Source organism: Pelodiscus sinensis, chromosome 4 (assembly GCF_049634645.1).
Source record: "Pelodiscus sinensis isolate JC-2024 chromosome 4, ASM4963464v1, whole genome shotgun sequence".
Classification (NCBI taxonomy): Eukaryota; Metazoa; Chordata; order Testudines; family Trionychidae; genus Pelodiscus; species Pelodiscus sinensis.
In genome coordinates, this window is record NC_134714.1 from 1,599,802 (window position 1) to 1,614,133 (window position 14,332).

Sequence of the window (14,332 nt, forward strand, 5' to 3'; positions counted from 1 at the left end):
CTAGATTCTAAGACTTACATGTGGCCTGTGAATACAGTCGGAACTAACAACCCTTGACATTTTCGTTTTACTTTACAGAGTAGTCTCATTCATTTCATCTGAGTTTCTCACCAAAGTAAAGTCAAGCACCTGTATAAGCTTTTTCAGGATCAGAACCTAATGCAGTTGAAAACTGCACTTTTAAGTACTTAATACTGCCAGACCATAAATGACTTGCAGAACATAATGGTTTCAGGCTACTCTCTCAGTGAGGAATACTGATCTGTGTACAGATAGCTTTAAAAAGAGACAGCGATATTTGAAGTAAAATGTTACAAAATATACACTCAGCTCTAAACCCACAGCCTGACATGGCCTCTTGAAATCACAGCCCTCTAACACCGCAGTGAGGGAAACAGTATAGACCAGACAGGTTAGTGAGGGAAACTCGTGGCAAGTGTCTGGAGTGGCTTACGAGCATAACGACGAACCTCAGGGCAGACAGAGAAAAAGCAGGGCCCAGGCCCAGAACGGGCTGCGAGTTCTGTAGCTAGAGTTCACTAATCAAGTGTCAACACCTCCTCCATTGAGTCTCCGACAGTCCCCATGGTCACTTCAGCCTCACTTACCACCCGGGCAAATGTGCGATTGCGAGAGATGGTCCTTTGCACCACAGAGCACAGCAGTTGGCTTCCTCCCGCTCCCAAAGGGCCAGTGGATTGCTCCAGGCAACGGCACCAGAGCCCTGGGATCACGTGTCTCCACCCCCAGCGAGTAGGAGAGGGACAGGACGATGTCCGACATTAACGCATGGGAACCCACATGCCCAAGGGGGAGTTACAAAAATAACGGACGATTCTGCCACCTGAAAGCTCTGCTTACCCTCCAGGGCTAGCTCAGGCCAAGCAATCTCCACGAATCTCCGTCCCTTAGTGTTTCACAGCCTGGAGAGCCTGTTCTTTACTGTCAGGCATTTTTATTCCCTCTGCCCTGAGTTCAAGTTGATGGGACAAGTCCACTGGTGTCTCTTCTTCGTGTGTGTGTGTGTGTGTGTGTGTGTGTGTGTGTGTGTGTATGTGTGTGTGTGTGTGTGTGTGAGAGAGAGAGGGGCAATCCAAACCGTTGTTCTTTGACGTTTCACAATGGCGCATTCGATTTTCATGGGTCCTCTCGTGGGCAAGACCTACCCCCTTCCGTAGGAAGCCAGCGTTTCTACTTTCCTGGGTGGTGAGCTCCCCAGTCAGAGAGGGTTACGATGCAAACCCTTCATCTTAACGTCTAACGTGGGTACGGATGTTCTAAGTGGGATTAAAACATACAGCAGCTCCCAAGTATTTCCTAAAGTCTACTCTGTGAGCCCCATATCTATTTTAACGACGCCGGCACGCCGGCGAGACACTCCGTTTTCTATCTATGCTTTTCTCAGGGTCCCAAGTTTCTGCTCTTCTATATCTTTGTGATGCCTTCCGGTGGCTCCGTTCCCATGCAGCGCTGAGTGTAGATGGCTCTCCGGGGAATGGAGGAGTGACAGCGTAACCCCGGGAAGGAGGTTGTTCTCTATTAGTTGAGTCGTTGGTGTGTGCTTTCTTCTTTGAAGTGTATTGTGCGCTCCGTGTCGGGGCTGTGTGCTCAGGCTAGTGGCCTGCTGGGCAAGAGAGAGGACATCCTAACGAGCTTCTAGCCAACCGCCTCTAATCCCATTAGTGTCCCTTAACAAAGGGTGGAGCTAGCGAACAGGAGAAGCAAACAGGGGTTTTAGTAATAAATATTCTACACTGAGGTCAATAATCCTCTACCTTACGCCCTCCCAAATAACCCCCCTTCCTCCCCGCAACATGCAAAGAACAAACAACCGGCCCTTCAAGTGTAAAGACGCCCGCGGCAGAGCAGAGCCTCTCCAGTTAATTCACTGAACTCAACACATGTGATTACCTGCCGGGGGGGGGGGGATTTGGATGTACAAGCAGTTTATGGCCCTAGGAGACCGAACACGAGCTCTTGAGAGCAGCCGTGCGGGGGCTGGCGGGGGGCACGTCACCTCAGGGTGGGCTGCAGAGATACGATTTCAAGACACCATGAATGACTCTTCTCGGAACAGCTGGGCCTGGAACCCACAAGGGGACAGTGCGAGGAGACGCGCAGGACCTGTTCCAAGCAGGGACTAGACAGGGATCACTAGCACTGGGGAGGGAAGTACTGAAGAAACCCACCAGAGTGGCACTTTGCTTCAAAAGGGAAACTCCATGAGTCTGAGGAGGCTAAATACACGGAATGGAAAAGGAGCAGTCCCAGGCTGCGTATATTTAAAAGCACCATAAAGCATTGGATATATATTTGTGGGTGCCACTAATGACACTTCTCAGAGGGGTGGCCATATTAGTCTGATCTTTAAAAACAACTTTGTGGATGTCGTGAAGACTAGGACTTTACCAGGGTTCAAAAAAGAGCTAAATAAATCCATGGAGGTTGGGTTCATCAATGGCTATTCACCAGGATGGGTAGGAATGGGGTCCCTACCTCTGTTTGTCTGGGAATGGGTGATGGGGGAGGGATCACGTGAGGATTCCCTGTTGTGATCCCTCCCTCTGGGGCACCTGGCATTGGCCACTGTCAGCAGACAAGACACTGAGCTGGATGGGCCTTTGGTCTGACCCAGTCTGGCCGTTCCTGTGGCAAGGAGTTCCACGGGTTGAATGTGCATTGTGTGACACAATCCTCCATTTTGTTTGTTTTCAACCTGCTGTTTATCAATTGTGTTTGGTGACCCGTAGTTCTTAGAGTTGAATTACAGTCTCTGGTGACTTGACAGTATGTCTTTATCAGCAAGCTCCCGGAAGAGCTCTGCTTCTTTACTTCATCTTCACTTTTACATCCTGCCCCTCTCCCCATCTCCAGACTCCAGCTGCCGCTTCCCAATGATGTCGCAGGGAGAGTAACTGCCTTCGACAGCAGCCGGTGATGTCACAATGAGAGTAACTGCCTTCGACAGCAGCCAGTGATGTCACAATGAGAGTAACTGCCTTCGACAGCAGCCGGTGATGTCACAATGAGAGTAGCTGCCATTGAAAAGCCGCTGGTGATGTCACAATGAGAGTAGCTGCCATCGAAAAGCCGCCAGTGATGTCACAATGAGAGTAGCTGCCATTGAAAAGCAGCCAGTGATGTCACAATAAGAGTAGCTGCCATTGAAAAGCAGTCGGTGATGTCACAATGAGAGTAGCTGCCATTGAAAAACAGCCGGTGATGTCACAATGAGAGTAGCTGCCATTGAAAAACAGCCGGTGATGTCACAATAAGAGTAGCTGCCATTGAAAAGCAGCCAGTGATGTCACAATAAGAGTAGCTGCCATTGAAAAACAGCCGGTGATGTCACAATAAGAGTAGCTGCCATTGAAAAACAGCCGGTGATGTCACAATGAGAGTAGCTGCCATTGAAAAACAGCCGGTGATGTCACAATGAGAGTAGCTGCCATTGAAAAGCAGCCAGTGATGTCACAATAAGAGTAGCTGCCATTGAAAAGCAGCCAGTGATGTCACAATAAGAGTAGCTGCCATTGAAAAACAGCCGGTGATGTCACAATGAGAGTAGCTGCCATTGAAAAACAGCCGGTGATGTCACAATAAGAGTAGCTGCCATTGAAAAACAGCCAGTGATGTCACAATAAGAGTAGCTGCCATTGAAAAACAGCCGGTGATGTCACAATAAGAGTAGCTGCCATTGAAAAGCAGCGCTCGAAGGGAACGAGATGTTGCTGAGGTGAAAGGCCGGGCCAGCATCCCTGCCCGAGGGACGGGTGCGGCTACAGTGTGAAGACAAAGGCTCCCCCGGTTCAGAGTGAGAACGGTGCGTAGGAACAACAGGCCCTCCAGCTAGCAAAGGGAGTGCGGGACAATAATCATGTTATTTAAGAAACTGAATCACAAGCAGATAATTCCGGGGTTTCCTTTAACAGCTTGAGTGGCCCTTCGAATCCTAGAATCCCAGGGCGGGCAGAGACCTTAGGAATCACCGAGTCCAGCCCCCTGCCCAAAGCAGGACCAGCCCAACTCAATCATCCCAGCCAGGGCTTTGTCAAGCTGAGACTTAAAAACCTCTAGGGATGGAGATTCCAGCCCCTTCCTAGGGAACCCAGCCCAGCGCTTCCCCACCCGCCTAGGGAAAGAGTTTTTCCTAATATCCAACCTAGACCCCCCCCACTGCAACTTGAGCCCATTGCTCCTTGTTCTGCCATCTGCCACCACTGAGAACAGCCTCTCGCCAGCCTCTTTGGAACCCCCCTTCAGGAAGTTGAAGGCTGCTCTCAAATCCCCCCTCACTCTTTGCTTCTGCAGACTAAACAAGCCCAGATCCCTCATCCTCTCCTCATAGGTCATGTGCTCCAGCCCCCTCATCATTTTAGTTGCCCCCTTCCCTCCCCCTGCTGGATCCCCTCCTCCTAATGCCCCCAATACACCAGTAGCCTGCTTGGTTACCAGGGCGCCCTATAGACTCATCTGCAGCTTCTCACCCCCTTTCATCGTCAGGACTTTTCTGCTGACCTTGGTTTTCATGAGGCAGCTGCAAGGAGCGTTTGGCTCTGATAGTGCACTGCACAGCGCTAGACAATGGCTCCGTGGCAGTGCCCCAGTGACACAGGGCCTGTGAGCTGGGAAGTGTCCAGCCAGACTTAAAAATAGCCTCACGTCCCTCTGCAAGGCAAAGAGAACAAAGACAACGAGCTGCGAAGCACACAAGGGACTGGGAAATGAATTTAACTTCTCACTGGGTAAAAACTAAACGACGCCTTTTCTTCTGGGTGCTTTTCAGCCTCGAATTCTCAGTAAAATCCACAACCTGACCACACTGACAATGCACAAAAGGAGGTCGGTGCTAAATTAAGATGAGGGGTCAGATTTTTAGCTACAAATCAGCATGTTTGCATTCCCCATTCTTCTCCCACGTAACCTCCGCTCTGGCGGCCGGTCTGAACAAAGGGAAGTGGAATTTCCTGTGATCTTCTGTAGGTAGGAATCCCTTGGGCACAGGGATTTTTTTCCAAATAGCTTTTCATGTGCTTTGGACTTTTCTGCTCTGATGGCAACATTTCAAGGAGGAGTCTGTGTTGCTTTTATTCCAGATTGCCAGCTCTCGCAGGAACATGATTTCCAAAGTGGCAGATTTTTTGCGAATGTGCTAATTTCCACGTCCCAGCCGTTTTCACGTGCAGAATAGTGCTGGGTCCCCGTGTGTGCTGCATACAGGCTAATCGCCTTGCCTAGGCTGTGTGTCAACGGGTACAGTGTGAGCACCTCGCCTACTGCAGGAACACCTAGCCCAGGGCGGGACTGATCCCTCTAGGCATGGAAGGGAGCTACGTAAGCATGCGCAGAGCTGTCTCGTCCTTCCCAGCTCTGCTGACAGCTCTCCTCTGCTGGGCTGCCTGCTCAGCGCTCAGCCCGCGAGCGGGGACTGCTTCCACCCAGTATTGTCTGGCCGTGCCCTCGCGCTGCCCTCCCCGTCATGCTGCCTGCACGTTGCACACGCTGGGCCCCCGACGGCCTGTGGCCACACCAAAGCCTGGCGCTAGGATTTGCAGAAGTGCTCTCTGCGGCGCACCCGGGCGGGCATCGGCGCCAGCGCATGGCTCAGGAGAGGTGGACGTCGTATCACGTCAGTGCGCCCCACGTTGCCAGATCCCTCACCAGGCTGGTCCTTACCTAGGCTGCTCCTCTTGCCCACGTCACTGGGGCTGAGCCCTGCAGAGGGTGCCTCTTGAGAGCCAGGAGCATGACATGGACACGGCAGGGTACCTCCGGGCTCGAGAAGGGGGGAGAATTTCTGGTTCTCCATAAGAGCCATGAGGATCGTCTTTAGCTTTGTCTTTCTCCCATGAGCTGGAGGGCAGGATCCAGAAGAGGATTAGAGCCTTCTCTCTGGATGGGCACTGTACAACGTGAAACAAAATACACTTAAAAACAACCAATCGTCTGGTAGCACGTTAGAGACTAACAAAGCACGTGGATGGGATCATGAACTTTCATGGGCACAGCTGGTCATCTGAAGAAGGGGGCTGTGCCCACAAAAGCTCATGATCCCATCCATGTGGTTTGTTAGTCTCTAAAGTGCTACCAGACCATTTGTTGTTTGCTAAGTTTCTCCGGTACAGACTAACTCGGCTCCCCCCTGGAGCAAGTGAAACAAAGACAGACCCTTCCCCAAGGCCCCCAACCCCTTCCGGGGGCAGTGACAATACTAATGGTTAGGAAAAGCAACAGCTCTGTGTATATTGCTGGCGTAAAAGCCTTTAAAAATTAGAGCGGGCGGACAACTTTCTCCCTACAAAATAACACCTGGAGAAGTTCTGTTGTCTCCAACTTGGAAGAAAACCAATATCCGTCACACAGAGCTCACGAGTGGATCTCCTGAAACCGTGTGGTGACTTTCACCCTTTGTTTAATAGGACAGAACACAAATGAAAATCGTTACGCTCGGCCATGGCTCGGAGGGTCTGAAACAGAAAGGACATCCAGAGCTTCTCTCGGACACCCGGATTCCCTCCCGCCCACCTCTAGTGACACCCCAGGGATGAATCCGTGAGCGAGAGAGGAATTTGTTTTGAAGTATTTCCAGGGTTACTCCACAGACATACACACAAAATGAGGGTTTGCAACTGAAAAAAAACCAAATCAACTCTAAATATAGCTGTACCATCGGCACCACTGTAATTTTCTGAACAGTACACAGTTCTGTTAAATTGCTCTTCACTTGGGGAGGCCTCCAGTTCAGGGGAAAGGCAGCTCAAGTGCAAAGAAATGTCATTAAAAGAAGAATTTGCAGCTTGCTTCTGGGAAGCCGAGATGGCTCAGGGATCCACTATCCGAGGGCTATTCATTCTCCCCTCACATACAGGTATACAGCCCCGGGTTTTCTCTTTTGTGTCCTGCTCCCTTCTTTCTCCTACAAAACCCTAACATTGGCCACCTGAAAGGCAAGTGAGTGAGAAACAGAAGATAACATGGAGCCAGAGCGGTGGGATTTTCCGGGTAAAGGTTTTACCAGGGAATTTAGGCAAGGAGAATGTGCTCACTATGAATCAAGGTCAATTCCGTCTTGTTTTTCAACACCCACGCACAGCGCCTCTCCCTGTGACGCAAAGTAGAAAGGCTGAAGCCCTCTTACTATACTGCAGCATCGATGTGGCTGTTTCTGGCGTGCAGCCTGGCTCAGATAGGGGACGTCTACACAGCAGGGCAAAAGTCGAATTAAGCTACACGACTTCAGCTACATCAGTTCCGTAGCTGAAGTCGACATAGCTTACCTCAGCGTTTGATGCTGTCTACATAGCAGGAAGTGGAAGGAAGGGCACGCTTCCTCCGACTTCCCTTGCTCCTTGTAAAATGAGGGTTACAGGAGTCGGAGTAAGAAGTCCTCTAGCTCGCGGTATTTTGAAATAATGGCTTGTGGTTGCAGTTAGTCAGGAGGGGTCAGGGTTTACGGCCGAGGTGTCCTCACAGGTCTCTGTCTCCGTCAATGAGGATAACCAGACGGCTGCTTGCGTGTGTGCTCAGTGATGTTTGCCGTGTCGACTTGTGCACTTAGTCTTCACAGCAGACCCTGAGAGAGCCCCCAAAGACCACAAAGCAAGGATCGAAGGTGCCAGGCCAGGTGGATTGTTGAGTGTAGAACAGTCCTAGCTGTCAGTGACTACTGAACCACTACACATATGTACCCTAGAACAGTGGACTGACTCAACAAGTGGGAAACCCCCACCTCCCCCTAGGTCAGTGGTCCCCAACGCGGTGTCCGCGGGCGCCATGGTGCCCGCCAGGCCATTTATGTGCACCCGCGGAGCAATCTGGGCTGTCCCCGCCCCCGAGCATGCGGCAGGTGCCAGCCCCGGGAGCATGGGCAGCCCCTGCCCCGGGGTCACAGCGCATGCTGGTGCTGGCCCTGGGCATGCGGTGCCTGGGCGGCCCCTGTCCGGGGTCGCAGCACATGCCAGTGCCGGCCCTGGCCCTGGGTGCACGGCACATGCTGGTGCTGGCCCCGGGCTCACGGCACCTGGGCGGCCCCTGCCCGGGGTCGCAGCACATGCCGATGCCGGCCCCGAGCGTGTGGCGCATGCTTGGCCCCGCCCCCAGGCACATGGCCTGTGAGCAGCCCCGCCCCCGTACGTGCAGTGCGTGAGCGGCCCTGCCCCCAGGCGCCCGGAAGCCCCAAAACGTTGGGGACCACTGCCCTAGGTCATACAAAGACTGTCCCCCCAAGACACCACTTTATATGCAGGTACAAACAAATCACACCTCACTACTGACATGTCAGGTTACCACCCTCTGACGGTACTTAGATATCCCTGAGTTCACTGGAGATCCCTCCCCACCTCCCTACCTTCAGCCGGTCCCTTATCCTGTTTTCCTAATGCGGGAGCCAGGTCCATCCACAGCCGACCCAACACCCTGTACCTCGTGGTTCGATTAGAAAATTTCTATCCGTCATGCTGTCATTTTAGATCCTTTCCTGAACCTGGGTCACTATCTGTGGGGAGTGGGTACCAAGGTCTTTCTTAACGAGCTGCTGGTACCATGTGCTTTCCACTCATGAGTGTTGTACTTCAGTGCTCAGTGTCATCTGGTCAGGGTTCTTGGGGGTGTCCTGGGGCGCTCCTGGCAGGACCTCTACTCCGTTGATGATGATAAACTTTCAGCTGCATGTGTCAATGTCAGTGCTCCCTTTATCTAGAGTGTTAGACCCTGTGCACTTGGGTCAACGCAGGAGATCTCTGAGATCCCCCAGAAACGACAGATTCAGGCAAGGATAAAATCATTGAGCAGGTTAATTGTCAAATGCTAGGCAGCAACAGTCGTTAGCAGACAGTCTCAACGCGAAGCCACTGTGCATTCTGCAAGCGTTGACAATGTACCGACACTTAGCACCATAACAGATATTGCCACATAACAGATATTAACAGTGATTAGCCAGTGTTAAGCCACTGTGCATTCTGTAAGTCTTGGCAATTGTGTTTAGTTCCTCATGGTGGCCTGGGAATGTTAGGCCCGGGACCATGACTGAGGAATGTATGTTTATGACTGAGCCTTAGAAGCACTCCCATATCTATGACTGGATCTACGGTTTATCTTTGTAATGGATATGGGCATAGAGGACATGTGTGTACATATGACACAACCTTATAATAATTGATTTTCCAATTGGTGTTGTGATTGGCCCCTGTGGTATTGCAGATAGCACCTCAGGAGTGTAGACGTGCAGTTTGTTATTTTGAAATAACGTTGGTCATTCGGAAGTAACGCTGCTGTGTCCACGGACCCGTAGTATAGGCGAGTGTAGAACTCGCATCTGCCAGTCCCAGTGTGAAGCATGGCTCTGGGCCAGTGAGCACAGGGAGCGGTGCGCTTTCTCCAGGCCAAGCCGATCCCCTGGAATGCTGCAGGAGCCCCAGTGCAGCCGTTCAGCTGGAATGTGTGGGCACCTCGGGCCGGATTAAGCCAAGCTAAGGCACTAAACTATGTCAAGATTAAGAGGCCCCCCAGCATTACCAAAAAACACGTATTATTCTAACAGAAAGGGCAATGAAAATCAAAATCATGAAGCTTTATATTTGCACAGATACCGGTGCATAGGTGATGATGCAACAAAAACTAGTCATTTTTCTGTATTTAGAGGCCTCCCATAACCTGAGGCCCTAATTGTAGCTTAATTAGTGTCACGTTACTGGATTTTGAGGGGAGCAGCCAGATCACTGTTGTGCCCGGGGGGGGGGGGTTTGCCCCAAAAGTTGGTACAAAGGGGCCATGGGAGGGGTCAAACAAAAGCTTACTGTCTACTGGTTCTGTATCTGCTCTTCATATCTCTGTACAATGTCTGTGAGTGGAGTTAGGAATCTGTAATCTGTGTGGAGACTGGAAGTCTCTCTGAATGTGGCTGATCAATGGGCGAGGAAGGCTCAGCCTATGGACATGCTAATTAGCAAGCCACCAGGGACAATAGGTCTCTTAAGTGCCAGAGACCCACTTGGGAAGGAATCTAGGTGCCTGGCCACTGACCACATGACTCTTTCCAGCTTAGAAGAAGCCAGGGGGGATATAAATAGGCCATGTGGCCGACTCCATCTTGGTGCTCAGCTCAGCTCTTCATCCCAGAGGCAGAAGTGCAGGGATCAAGGAGCCAGAAAGAACTGTGGACCCATCCTGCCATAGGATGTGCACCAAGGACTTTTAAGCCTGCAGCTGTAACATCTCTGCTAGAGCCTGCATCGAGAACTGGGAGATTCGATGCATGTAACATTGATACTTTAACAACCTCACTCTCATGCTTTTCTTTCTGGTAGTAATAAACCTTTAGATTGTAGATTCTAAAGGACTGGCTCAGCGTGACTTGTGGGTAAGATCCAGAGGGGAAATTGATTGGGACCTGTGGCTGGTTTCTTGGGACCAGGAAGAACCCGTATGGGGTAGGTGAGATTGGGTCCTGTAACCCCTCACTTGTGTGTTAGGCCCAGGGCTGTTTGGGGCACAGAGAGAGCTGGAATGTTGGAGGGGTTTTGCTCGTGAGGCTTCTAGCTCTCCAGATAGGCAGCTGAAATGCTCTGTGGTACTGGTTTGTGGACTATTTGGGAAGGTCTTCAATCAGGGGCTGTAAGGAGCCCCGAGTTGGAGCATTTCACCCTGAGCGGATGCCCTCAGCAGTGCCCAGACCTGGCCTGGTCTGTCTCACTTAGCTCATGCAGAAATGTGGCACCGTTTATTCCCATGCCTGTTTATTTTCTATTCACAGACCATCACCAAGGGCTGAGGTCCAGAGGTATGTACTCATTTTAGATAGACCTACAGCTATAGGGTTGGAGGAAGTGCAGGACTGCCAATCTAGGAAGTGCTAGCATTTTTTTACTGAGACGATTTTAAAGATGGAGACCTGTTTTGTGGATCTGTCTGAAGCCTTCCATAACTTGACACCTAGGAAAGACGCAGTTTGGGAGGGATGAAATACCTTTGCTGAACAAATTGTGTTGTATTTTGGAGTTTCATCTTTCTGGGATTGGGTGCCGTACAGTGAGTGGCACTGGGATCTCACTTCGAGTGGAAAAATTCAGGCTTGTGTTCAATCTTCAATTTTATATACTGCCCAGAACCCTGTAAGCTCCAAATTAATGACTGAAAAGCGTTTAGTACATGAAAGTGCAGCACACGTTTGGAATTATCTCCACGAAGGTGGGAAAATGTATGTAGATAAATGAAAGGGTCAAATACTGCATCTTAATTCACACATGCAGTTCCGTGGAAGCCATGTGAGTTGTCCAAGGAAGATTTTGACTCAGGGATTTGTAATGTAAAACTAACTAGAAACAGGAAAATATTGGCAAAGTGTCTTTCTTTGTCTACAGATATGTTTGCAACCTGTCAAATCCCTCTGGTATCACAGAACGAGGGTGTGAATTTGCATAATTAGATGGGATGATGTTTTTCATATGTAGAATTGTAAATTGTAAAGTTCCAGAGAGTTATGTCATTTCAAGTGAAAAAAAATCACTCTAGGAATAATAGAATTTTCAGTACATGTGAAGTGGTACTTTATAGGTATTGAATTCTCATTGTTTTTGTAATTATTCTTTTTCCTTTCAATATCCACCACTGAAAGCTATCACTACATCTACTTACTGAAATGCAACATTACACACCGCAAATTGCATTTACTGAAATTCCCCCATATGAAAACTGCTGTTATTCATTCCTCTTTTCATTAGCCCAAGCTCACCGGCTCCACTTTCAGTTGCCATTGCTAATAAAGAATGTTTATCTGTCCATCACCCCAGTCAATGCTTATTCATTATTCTCCAGTTGCCTTAAAAGATGTGATGTTATCTAGCCCCATTGCTTAAAAAAAACATAAACAGACGTATCCGACAGTTCTGCAGCATGCAAAAGAAAATGCAGGTTTAAATTAGTTTTAATTTTGTAATTAAAATTTGGGGGAGAAACTCAACCTAAACAATAAGGGGGGGAAAATCCCCATTTAAAGAGGAGCTCTCCAATACTTGGGGAGAAGAGTGAAGTTAGAGGGTTCTTATCAATATGGAAAGAGGGCGAGTTATTTTCCCCAAGATATTAGTTGTTGAGGTCTTTAAAAAGCATGCGTAGGAATGAATTCTCATACCTGAGCAGTGCAACAAATCACTAATATAATTTATTTTCTTTAGTTTCAGTGGGATATTGAAGGATCTGTAATTGCTGCAATTAAAAGGGCTAAAAACTAATTACAGAAATAATTAACAGCAAACACAGGCTAATGCAATGTGATTATAGAGGAAGCAATAGTAGGTCAGACTATGCTAGGCTTGTTGGGCTCTTCCTTCACAGCTCTTGCTGCTTCCAGCTGCCTCCTGCCTTTCCCGTTCTGGCTCCTCTTTGAACAGCACGAGTCCAGCTCTGTCCTTTCCTCCCTCCCCTGCTGCTGTCAACTCCCGTCCTTTTGCCTTTCACTGCGAGGGCTCGGACAAAGTCTCCAGTGTCCTTTTCCTCGTTAAAGCTCCGAACCCATCCTCCGTTCTCATCCTCCTTGACCTCCTTGACAGGCATCCATTCTTTTCTGGAAATCTCATCCAGAGTTGGGCACTAAAATAACACTCATAAGCACCAATAATACAGCTTGCACAATGTCGGGGCAGTTATGGAGAATGGTGAAATGGAACTAACCGAGGAAGATACTGAACAGAACCAGTCCCCAGACTGATCCTTGTGAAATCTCACTGGCTACGCCCTTTCAGTGTGACTGTGAACCATTGATAACGACTCTCTGAGAACGGTTAGCCACCCAGTTACGCACCCACCTTATAGTAGCCCCATCTCAGCTGTATTTTCTGAACAGGACATGTGAGATTGTATCAAAAGCTTTACTAAAGTCTAGATATACCACCTCTACTGCTCCTGCATCCACAAGACTTGTTATTCTGTCACAGAAAGCTAGTGGGTTGATTTGACACCATTTTATTTTGACAAATCCATGCTGACTGTTACTTGTCTTATTATCTTCTGGATGCCCATTCCCTTATTCTCGTATAGATTCTTGCAAATGGATTCCTTAATTATGCGTTCCATTATCGTTCTTGGCACAGATATTAAGTTGACTGGTCTGTAATTCCCTTGGTTGTCCTTATTGCCCTTTATTTGCCATTTTCCAGTCTTTTGGACGCTTTCCTGTATTCCATGACGTTTCTCAGAGAATAGTTAATGGCTCAGATATCTCCCCAGTCATCTCCATTTCATCAGGCCATGGTGACTCGAAGACACTTAATTTCTCTAAATACATTTTAACTGGCTCTTTTCCTACTGCTTCTGAACCTACCCCATTTTCACTGGCATCCAATCGCCATAAAACTTCTCAGTGACAACGGGAACAAAGAAGTCATTAAGCGCCTCCGCCATTTCCACAGTTTCCGTTATTGTGTTTCCCTCTTTATTGAGCAATGGGCCTGCACAGTCCTTGGTCTCCAGTACATTCCAGGAATTTGTTGGGTAATCTGAGCCCAGCTGGGTTATTCTCCCAACTGATGTCTGGACAGTTGAAGTCCCCCATCACCACTAAGCCCTTCGCTTTGGATGATTTAGTTAGTTTTTCAAAAAAATCATCACCCAGCTCTTCTTCAGCCTGGGCTGGTGGTCTGTAGTAGACTCCCTAGCATGACATCACCTTTGCTTTTTACTCCTTTTATCCTTATCCAAGGACTCTCAACATCCATCTCCACCTCAGTCCAAGTGTGTTCATTTTTAATATATGAGGCAAAACCACCTCCCTGTTTTCCCTACCTAACCTTCCTGAGTAATCTGTACCCTTCTAAACCGCTATTCCATTCCTGTGTATTACCCCATCACGTCTCTGCGAGGCCGCTGGGACATTGTGTTTATTTACTAGCAAGTTCTTGCTTTTTTCCCATGCTAATTAGTAATAGACATCTAAGGCACTAATTTGATGTCACGCACCCCCGTTGTATCTTGTCTCTCTTTTCTCCCCACTCTTACAGCCCATATTCCTCCCCAAATTGGGACCCATCTCCCAGGGCTCCTTATGTTTTGACTTACCTATGGGCTTTGGTCACCTGCCCCCTTTCAAACTAGTTTTCCTAATTAGGTTAGCCACTCGGTATCGAAATATGCCTTTCCCCTTCCTCAGTAGGTAGGCCTCATCTTTGCTTCACAGTCCTTCTTCCTGGAACAGCATCCCATATCTATCTCTCCTTATATCTCCTAGGCATTGTAGCTTTGGATATTCCCAATAGCCATATAAATGTCTGGCTCTCTTTTGACTCCTACTCGATGCTATCCTTTGGCAATGAGTTCCACAGGTCACTATGTCTTTAAATCC

General features: G+C 48.9%; 2 long non-coding RNA genes across 3 annotated transcripts in view; both read left to right on the top strand.

Moving 5' to 3' along the window:
• The window catches only part of LOC142829041 (uncharacterized), a 32,442-nt gene extending 29,070 nt beyond the window's left edge, over nt 1–3,372 (top strand). Inside the window, exon 5 of one of the 2 annotated variants that reach the window (XR_012903236.1) lies at nt 2,875–3,372. This is a non-coding gene — a long non-coding RNA (uncharacterized LOC142829041). The remainder of the gene's footprint in view (nt 1–2,874) is intronic. The other variant, XR_012903237.1, reaches the window with a different exon arrangement.
• A 216-nt stretch (nt 3,373–3,588) lies between these two features.
• On the top strand, nt 3,589–6,800 carry LOC142829040 (uncharacterized). The gene is made up of 2 exons (XR_012903233.1): nt 3,589–3,823; nt 6,420–6,800. It is a non-coding gene; the product is annotated as an uncharacterized LOC142829040 (long non-coding RNA).
• Nucleotides 6,801–14,332: the final 7,532 nt, after the last annotated feature.